Below are 10,201 nucleotides of genomic sequence, written 5' to 3' on the forward strand. Positions count from 1 at the left end.
CCACATTCTTCACATTTGTATGGCTTTTCTCCAGTATGAATTCTCTGGTGTTGAGTAAGGCATGATTTTTGTTTAAAAGCTTTGCCACATTCTTTACATTTGTATGGCTTTTCTCCAGTATGAATTCTCTGGTGTTCAGTAAGGTGTGAATTTATATTAAAAGCTTTGCCACATTCTTTGCATTTGTATGGCTTTTCTCCAGTATGAACTCTCTGGTGTTCAGTCAGGTGTGATTTTCGATTAAAAGCTTTTTCACATTCTTTACATTTGTATGGCTTTTCTCCAGTATGAATTTTCTGGTGTTCAGGAAGGTGTGATTTTTTATTAAAAGCTTTGACACTTTCTTTACATTTCCAGATTTTCTCTCCAGTATGATTACTGTAGTGTTTAAAGAGGTTTGAGCAACACTTAAATACATTTTCACATTTCTTCAATTTGTAAGGTTTATCTCCATTGTAAAGCCTATTGTTTTTAGTAACACATAGAATTTGAGTAAAATATTTTTCACATTCTTTACTTATGGAGGATTTATCACAGCTCTGATAAAGAATTGAGGAATTTTTAAATGCTTTTACATATTTTTTTACCTTGTGGAGCTTCCCACCAATATTAATTCTCTGGTGTTCAGAAATACTTGTAGTTTTATTAAAAATGATTTCACATACCTTATAGCTGTAATTTGTCTCTTGATTGTAAAAGTTTGGATAAATAAATTTTGGGTATGGATTAAAAACTTTTTCACTTTTCTCATTGTAAAGCTCTATTAAACGATCACATGGGTGATTTCTAGGATTTAAAAAAAAGAAGAAAATTTTAATGACTTTCACAGAATTTACATTGTTTTACACCAAATCTATTATGCTGTGAATTACCTAGGGTAGAGACTGTCTACAGGTCCTAAAAGATTTATCATAAATATATATCTCTCTGAGTATCACTGAGGGTGTTTTTAAAATTATTTCTACTTTTAAATTAAGCAATAGTAGGTAAGTACAAATACTCCCACATCCATTATAATTCCATGCATTGCCACAAGGAGAAATTGTTCATTTCATCATTTTTGTAAAGTAACAGAGAGACTACTAAAACTCAGAAATTTCTTCTTCTCCTTCTTTTTCTACTTGTCTAAAGAAATATTTGTGTATATTTACTCAATGGTGAATTTTAAATTATTCCAGTGACTAACTAAAGCATGAAATAGACTCCATTGCAAATTTTTCATTTTTTAGAGGGACAGTATAATTACAAATGCTGTTCAAAAATGTTTAAAAGCACACACAGGTCCTCAAATGTGACTGCCATATGTGTTCTTGTCTCTCTCCAGATTAGCCAATGCCCCACATCCCTACAGTTCCACCTTGCCTCCAACACACTATTGTCTAGTTTTAATTTGTGGGGAATCCTGAAGGCACTGGACCTATTATTGCCCTGATGTGCCAGAGCATTCTTCATTAAGCCAAAGAGCAAACTTCATCTGAGCTTGGCTGCTCAACTTTCCAGCAAAAATATCTATCACTGAGGGTGTTTTTAAAATTCTTTCTATGTAACTAGCTTACTGAAATAAGTTAGAGAATACTTTTGATTTGTTGAAAACATATTTCTTGAGATGCACAGGTAAGTAGACCTAGGGCCTCAGAAAAATCTAATGGCAACAGAATTTAGTTCATTAGGGACATGTATAGGATCCAGGAAGTCTCTGTTTCTCACATTTGGAAAGTTTTTCTCATTCCACCCAAAACCACAAAAATGCATAGATCTTTTGGGATATTCACTTGGAGTCTGGTCAAAATCCCTGTTGATATAAAAGATGAAGCAGTGCATGTCAGATGGAGCTGCTGAAAGATATCTATAAACTGTGCATGAAATTTTAAAAAAAAAGCATGGAAGCCTTTAGGGAAAAAAGTCTGGTATCTGGGAACTCACAGTTGAAATCCAGCTGGTTTGGGACTATCCAGTACATGTTATATACTACCTAGTTTTGTCTAAATTAAGCATGGCACTGGAGATGGTATCATCCATTGGAGCCATATAGTCACTTAGCATCACAGAGATGGGTGAGACATGTCAGAATGCCAATCAACCTGTCTCAAGAAAGACTCTTACTGTTGAAATCTTATTCCTACTTTGATGCACAGTCCCTTAAATAAACAACTGGAAAAATTATCTAGCAATTGATTTTCAGAACTTATGATGTCTAGAGAATCTATAAGATGTTTTACCGCTTTTAACATAAGTACTTGCCTGGTCTTATATTCCTTTACTAATTATTTCAGATATTTTTTTTTTTTCAGATGGCTCATCACCTTCCAAAAAAGAAATTACTCAGGAGGGATGCTTGATGTCCCATGACATGGAGTAATTATGCTAACTTATGAGCCATAAATACATTGGTAACTACACAAAGACTGCTTCAATTTGAATTAAAATTATAAATAAACATTTACAAGCACCTTTGACTCAAACTATCAAGTTTCAGGGAGAAGGTTCTACAAAAGTGGGCTTCTGCAATGGTAGACAGAATCATGAAATGACAAAGACATTATAGATCTTTTTTTTTTTTTTTTCTTACAGTGGAGAAGTTTAATGGTAAGCCATTCCTCATTCAAAGGTTGTCTTAAATCACCACTGTGGCTGCTTTACTTTTCTCAAAGGGTTATACACTTATTAGCTGCCCTTCATTGTTCTTCATTTGCCTCACACCATCCCTACTACTTCTATCTCAGGCTTGTTTTATACCTCTTAGCAAGATCCCAGAAAAGTGTCAGAAGCCTTTCACAATTCTCACAAGACCCTCATGTCTGCTTTTGGGGTGTGATTCCTGCAAGCCATTTGGGCTGTGGGCTTTCTGGGAGACTGTGCTAAAAGTTCCTGGGACTTTCCTGTGTTTGGATTGTCATACATGACAGATGAGCTGTATGCTTATTTGATGTGTTTTAGAAAGATTCAACTGCTTCTCTTTTTTTTTTTTTGCTTAATTATTATTGCATTTAAAAGCAATACCTACCAAACTTTCACTGTAAGCACATTTAATTATTGAATTGTTCTTTTCAACAGAAATGTCTTACTAAGGCTTGTTTCAGCATTTCCTTAATCTGCATGTATTTCTTTTAAGTAGAAATAGTATGCATGTGTTTAAATTAGACAATTTGTCTATACTCTGTAGAAAATCTTTTTATTACTTTATAAAAAAGACAGATTAGAATGCTGCAACTTTAAATTAATGATTTGTACACTTTAACCTGCGCTTATGTAGAGATTATTAAAAGTTTTAAAAACATAACTGACTATAAGCATTTTATAACTTTTGAGTTTTTTTTTTTCATTAAAATGCCTATTTCTATTTTAATCCTATTTCTAAAGCTGAGCAAACTGGCTGAGTCTTTATTATCCTAAAGGTATTTTTAAGATACAGCTTAATAATGCCCTGTAAACATTGTGTAAATGTAATTTGATACATGTTTTTGCAATTTAAAATATTGTGTATTGCAAGCAGTTTTACAAAAAATACTGAGTAGTAAAAATTTTACAATTACAATAGTGTAATTTAAAGTTTTAATGAAAGAAAAACTGAAAAGCACTAGATGACCAGTCAGTCTGCTGAGATTTTTGTAATAATATAACCTGATGAACTTGTAATTTTTTGAATAAATAATGTTCATGTTTTTTTTTCCATTCATTAAGATAAATTTTCTGAACTTCCCTCTCTTTCAATTTCAATTTCTTGTTTAAAACGAAGTATTAACTGCCCTGCTTTCCATACCTTTGCTTTTTCAAGTTTTGCAAAAAATATTGTATTTCTTGCTCTCCTGAAAATTCTTGGTTTTGATTAGAAGACATACCTAAAAAAAAAAAAAATAATAGAAAGTTATTTCACTTACTATGGTGAATAACTCTGCAATTATATAAAACTTTATCAAAGTGGGGGGGAATAGCCAGAGAACAGTATGATTCAAGGCCATTATTACTCAAAAAAATATATAGAATTTACTACAATATGATGACAAAAGCTTTGAGAACTTTGAAAATTATCTTAAGAAATTATAGCACCACAGATGAGGACAAAATGCAAACTGACTAATATTACTACAACAATGTCAAATCATAGCCTTTCACTTCAACATATTCAGAATCCACCTGTGACTCAAATGTTTCAGGAAATGAATATCTCTTATTTGATTATTTATATTTTTATCTATGGGGGGATTATTTCATAAGAGAACACAGGGGTATTCTATCACCAAACTAGATCCACAGGCATTTCTCTATTTCTATATCTATATCTATATACTTTTTTTAAAAAAGACAGTTTATGAAAAAGATGCTGAAATTTATTTTAAACTGGCATTCCACTGTCTCAGCTTTCCAGTTATATGGAATTAAATTTATATATCATTGCACATCACCTTTTTTTGTTTACATTGTAACTTCCAAATATTTTCCAAAATGACTATAATAATCTAATTGAACAGATTTTGAATAGAAATATCCCAATGAAGATAATATCTCACACAATAAAAAGTATAATCAACTCAAGCAAACAAACAATGTAATACTAGTAATTGAGAGTTCAAAAATTGATGTTGTTAATTATCTAAGTAATGCCAGAAAACCACCTGAAATGTATTTAATAAACTAAATATCAATGTAGAAAATTGAAAAAAAAAATTAGAAAAAATAGCAACAGAAAAGTTAGAAATTATATACTAAAAATATTCTTTTAAAAACAATGTCTCAGGCTGGGGACACAGCTCACATGTTTGAATTCTTGCCTCACATGCAAAAGGATGGGCTTAATCCCCAGCACCACTCCCACACACACTCTCTCTCTCTCTCTCTCTCTCTCTCTCTCTCTCTCTCTCATAAATTAGAAATTTGAGGAAGAAAATATATCAAAGGCTAGAATTAATTAAAATACACAGATACTGCTGGAAGATGTGGTACATGATTGTAATCCCAGTAACTGGGGAGACTGATGCAGAAGCACCAGAAGTTCAAAGACAGACTCAGCAATGGTGAGGCACTAAGCACCTCAGTGAGATCCTATGCACTTATATAATTCCAAAGTAATGATAAAATAAACATTGAAGGTAATAAAATAAAATAATCACCATAAAATCTATGAAAAAATTGATGTTGTTAAGGCAGTTTTTTTTTTCATAGTAGAAAAATTTATAAAAAATCAACAAAATTTGAAATCTACAGAAATAAGTTCTTCCTCATCAGGAATTTAAGTAGAAATAAACTAATTTGTAAAAAACTAAACAGAAAACAATGTGATTAACAAGATTAAAACTAAAAGTATATTAACTATGTCAGATGCAAATCTACATAATGTTTTCTTAAGATATAAGGTCACAAAAGTCTAAAAACAAAAAGATATAACAAATATTACATTCAAAATTGCAAAGGTGATAATAATTATATAAATGAGAGACAAAATACAATATCATATAAAGATAAATATGACTAATCACTGGAATACAATCATAGTCGAAATATTTGTAACTCCAATCATATTTTTTATATATAGAATGAAATCACAGAAAAAAATTCAACAGCATAAAAAGCAACACAGTAATAGTAGGATACATCAATCCCCAGCTGATGTAAATAAAAAAAAAATCATTGCATTAGTACTCAGGGAATGAAAATACTTCAAAAAGCATTAAAAACTAATTAGGTTTACAGAGGCAATCTTCTTTATAGTGCATGGAATATTGTTCCAAAGAGATCAGGGTAAAAATACAAAACAAATGTTAAATATATTAAAATATTGAAGTTGCTTTGTAACATAAAATAATAAGTTGGAAAGCAAAAGTGAAAGTGATATCCAAAATTTATGAATATGAGTTTAAAGCCAAATTCAGCAATTAAGCAAGGCCCTAAGCAACTTACCTAGGCACTGTCACAAAAAAAAAAAAAAAAACAGCTGCCAGCTAGGCACAGTAATATACACCTGTAATTCAAGCAGCTTGGGAGACTGAAACAGCAGGATTGTGAGTTCAAAGCCAGCCTCATAAACAGCAAGGTGCTAAGCAAATCAAGGAGACCATGATTCTATGTAAAATAAAAAAATGGGGCTTTAGATGTAGCTCAGTGGACAAGTGCCCCTGAGGTCAATCCCTAGTACCCTTCCCCAAAAAGAGCTGTTGATGTTGCTCAGTGGTTAAGCACCTGTTCTTAAAAATAAAAAAAAAATGCCAGTAGCACCCCCAAAAATCTAAGAAGACTATGTAATACCAAACAATATTATTTTTGTGTAAACAAAATAAGTTATTTGAACAATTCTTTAGAATATTCTTGGTACATCAATAACTACACATACTAAAAAAATTTAAATAGTAATTCCTGATATAAAATAATAAAAACTACAATATTCAATGGAATGAGGTTAAATGAGAAAGCCAAGGGTAATAAAATTGAAAGTATATCAATTAGCCCTCAACTTGATGGTCAAATCAAAATATATTTAAAGACCTATTCTCATTAAACAACATTCAAAAGAGACCAATGTGGCAAGCAAATCAAATATCATTTCAAATGACTACATGAAGGCAATTTGGAATGAAAAAGTTAAAAATCTTTTCAAAGATAATAAATTATATAATATCTACAATGATCAACATTCAGGAGAGTATGTTAAGTAAAATAGTAATTCACACCCCCCCCAAAAAAAAAATACCAGGTAATTCTACTTCTGAGAGATATCTACTGTAGCCAAATATAAAGACCAAAAGGAATGGCATTAGGGATGAAAAAGTAAGGAAAAGGAGAACTTGTTTGAAGAAAAAATGTGATACAAATTTTCTAGAAAAAAAAGTTACAAAAAAATTTGAATGAACAGAACTGACCAGTAAATTTAAAATATATAAGATAATAATTCAGCAAAGATATACAGTTTTGAACACAATTACATATTTTTCAAATATATAAAAGATAAAAGAATTGTAAACATCTTTATGGTACATTTAAAAAGCTAATGTCTTACTCCTAGACAAAAGAACAGATTTATATATGTAGAGATGATGAATATGCCATTAATTCTAGCTACTTGGAAGGCTGAAACATGGAAATACAATTCCAACTTTTGCCACTTAGCAAGAGTCTATTTCAAACTATAAGTCAAAAGGGGGTGATGATGTAGCTCAATATTACAAGAACCTCTGTGTTCAATCTGCTCTATGTGTATGTGTGTATCTATGTATGTATGTGTGTATGTGTGTATGTATGTATATGTGTGTGTGTGTGTGTGTGTGTGTGTGTGTGTGTGTATAAACAAACTTTAGATACATTACATGATTAAGCACAAAAGCAGAGTAAATAATCAAGGCAATATACAATCATATATAAAACAGGGATATTATTTGTACTTGTAAGTAAAATCATGGAAAACTTGATTGAAAATTGGCATATGGGTCACATGCAGTTTAATTTTATCTAATGTTGTCCTAAAGTGACAAGTCATGATCATTTCTATTCAATTATTACATATAGATATAAAAACAAAAACAGTATCACTAATGTGAGAAAACATTATGAACAACACTGAAGCTCTCTAAAGAGTGAGTCAAAAAAGACACAAGAATTAGAGAAATGTTACCTACAATATTATGAATAATTGTATTACAATAGAAATCTTTCTTTTAATTTTTGTAGCCATAGATGGATAGAATGCATTTATTTCATGCATTTATTTTTATGTAGTGCTAAAGATAAAACACAATACGTCACATGTGTGAGGCCAGCCCTCTGCCACTAAACTACAGCCCCAGCCCTGAAAATTCTTCTTTAAACCACATTGATCAGCTAGCTATACTTACAGAACCACTAGGAGCAGGTATTGTGAAATACTGCTATTCATTACATGGCAGAAAAACTTTACAGAATATTCAATATAAGCATTCATATAAAGTTCTGATGAGAAAAAAATTGAATGAATAAATATTTAAATTATATTAAAGAAACTCTCCTGTAATATTAATCTTACAATGGTTTGCCTAGAGATATTTGGAAATGAGCAGATTTTCTAGGGAGCCTCCAAATGCAAATAAATGCCAGGTTATGCATATCCTCACAGTCATTGTGGAATAATTTGTAGGAGTGACAAGACTTTGTTTCCCCACCTTAGAATGCCCTGCAATTTTCCCTAGGAACCAGTCAAGTAATTAAATACATGTGTAATTTAAATCTGCTATGGCAGTGCCCTGCTTGAAAAGGCTCTGCACCAGAGTATTATCAGCCTGAAACATAATCTCTGGCACACAACTCCTTGGAATAAAGAACTCTCTTTTTAGACAAGCACAATGGTTCACTGAGTCTAAATCTGTCCATAAAACTGTAAGTTTATACAATAGACTTTCTTGAGAGCTACACAAACTCCTAACACTTCACATTGCAACTTAGTATATAACTGATAAATAAGCTGCATAATGTTGCTAAGTTTGTAATCTGCCTAGTAATAAAGTGAACAGTATGTACTAGTGATGACAATGACCTAAATTAACCTGAGAGAGAGTGTGTGTATGTGGGGGGGGGGGGAGAGAGAGAGAGAGAGAGAGAGAGAGAGAGAGAGAGAGAGAGACAGAGAGAATTTTAATATTTTTTTTTCGGTGGACACAACATCTTTGTTTGTATGTGGTGCTGAGGATCGAACCCAGGCTGCATGCCTGCCAGGAAACCGAGCTACCACTTGAGGCACATGCCCAGCCCCTCTTCTTTTGATTTTCCTACAATATTTTGTTAATTGAAATGTAGGGAGATCACTGAAGAACAAGAAGGAGCTTAAATAATTGATATGCATGGTAAACAGAGTGTATGAAATGCTCTTTAATGATTGCAACTGAAACAAACCAAGGTTTGAAAAAAACACTTTCTGTCAGATTTTAGCTTATCAAGTAACATTTTAAAATGTGAATTCCTCTTTAATTTTGGACCTCTTATCTGTATTCTTTGCTTCATTGATTTCTACCTAATTTGATATGTCTACTGTCACTTTTCTCTTCAAATCCCAAGGTTATTTCATTGGAGACCAAGTGGTGACCAAAGATTACATAGAGACATCAATATTTTTTTGATGGAATATGTCACGTTTTGTTATTTTCTTGGTAACTAAAGAAGTCTTTTTAATGTTACCTCATTAGGAAAAAAAGAAAGAGAAAATATCCTATAAGAGTCTACAAAATTATTTTCTCAAACATTTTTTTCTAGCCAAAAACACTAAAATACTTTGAAACCATTTTCATTCTCTACATTGTAATCACTACTTAGAAAAGATAAGTTACACCTAAAAAGAAAAAAAAAATCTTTAACATTTTCTTTTCTACATAAACAAATGCCCAATCTTTGTACTAAAAACAAGAAGCAAACTTTTTAATGCAGAATAGAAGCTACCATAAGATACTCTATAAAGTTAAAAAAATAAATATTGGTTTTTAATTAAAAATTCTGAATGAAATTTAGGCTCACCAATAAAGAGTAGGTTTTTACAGATCTCTAACATCACATCTCCATATAAAGTCTGCTGAGAAGGGTCCAGGAATTTCCATTCCACTTTTGAAAATTCAATGACCACATCCCTTAATGTCAATGGTTCCTGAAATAAAAATGAAGAAATACATAACACATAAACCATATGATTAATGACATAGTATTTAATTTCATACAAATTTTAATGAGAGTTAAAAGAGGTGGCTTTCACAAATGGTAGTGATGTCAATCATTCAATAAGATACATATTTTGTGGTGCCCGGGACTGAACCTGAGGCTTTTTGCATGAAAGGCAAGCACTCTACCAACTAAGCTATATCCCCAGCCCCAATAATTCATTTTAAGCAGTAAAATTGGTGGATAATTTTGGTATAATGAAACACAGCCAGCAGCACATGTAAAGCAAAACACTGAAGCAAAAAAAGTGGGAAAAAATCCAACATAATTCCAAAGGATAAATAATAGTTGCAATTAGTTATTGAATATTCAAAAGAAGAACAACCAAACAAATCAATGATACTTGAGATATGCATAGCAAAATTGTTAGTAATAACTATACTCATATGACAGTGGTCACCTTAGTGTGCAGAAGACATGAGATCACTAAAGACACACCAAAACTTTCAACAGTCCACATAATTATTTGAATGTTTATCTCCAAAATTGTCTATCTTCTCATTATTTAAATATACCATAAATCTATACTGTATTTTAA

The 10,201-nt window shown here is 31.5% G+C and overlaps 1 long non-coding RNA gene across 1 annotated transcript; it reads right to left on the minus strand.

Annotated features, from left to right (window-relative positions):
• Positions 1-227: 227 nt before the first annotated feature.
• On the minus strand, positions 228-9,548 carry LOC308640080. Its single transcript, XR_014020168.1, has 3 exons — positions 9,466-9,548; positions 3,761-3,839; positions 228-786 (listed from the first exon to the last, which is right to left on the minus strand). It is a non-coding gene; the product is annotated as an uncharacterized lncRNA (long non-coding RNA).
• Between the last annotated feature and the right edge of the window lie 653 nt (positions 9,549-10,201).

Source organism: Spermophilus citellus (genome assembly GCF_964194105.1).
Source record: "Spermophilus citellus genome assembly, contig: SCAFFOLD_184, whole genome shotgun sequence".
Lineage (NCBI taxonomy): Eukaryota > Metazoa > Chordata > Mammalia > Rodentia > Sciuridae > Spermophilus > Spermophilus citellus.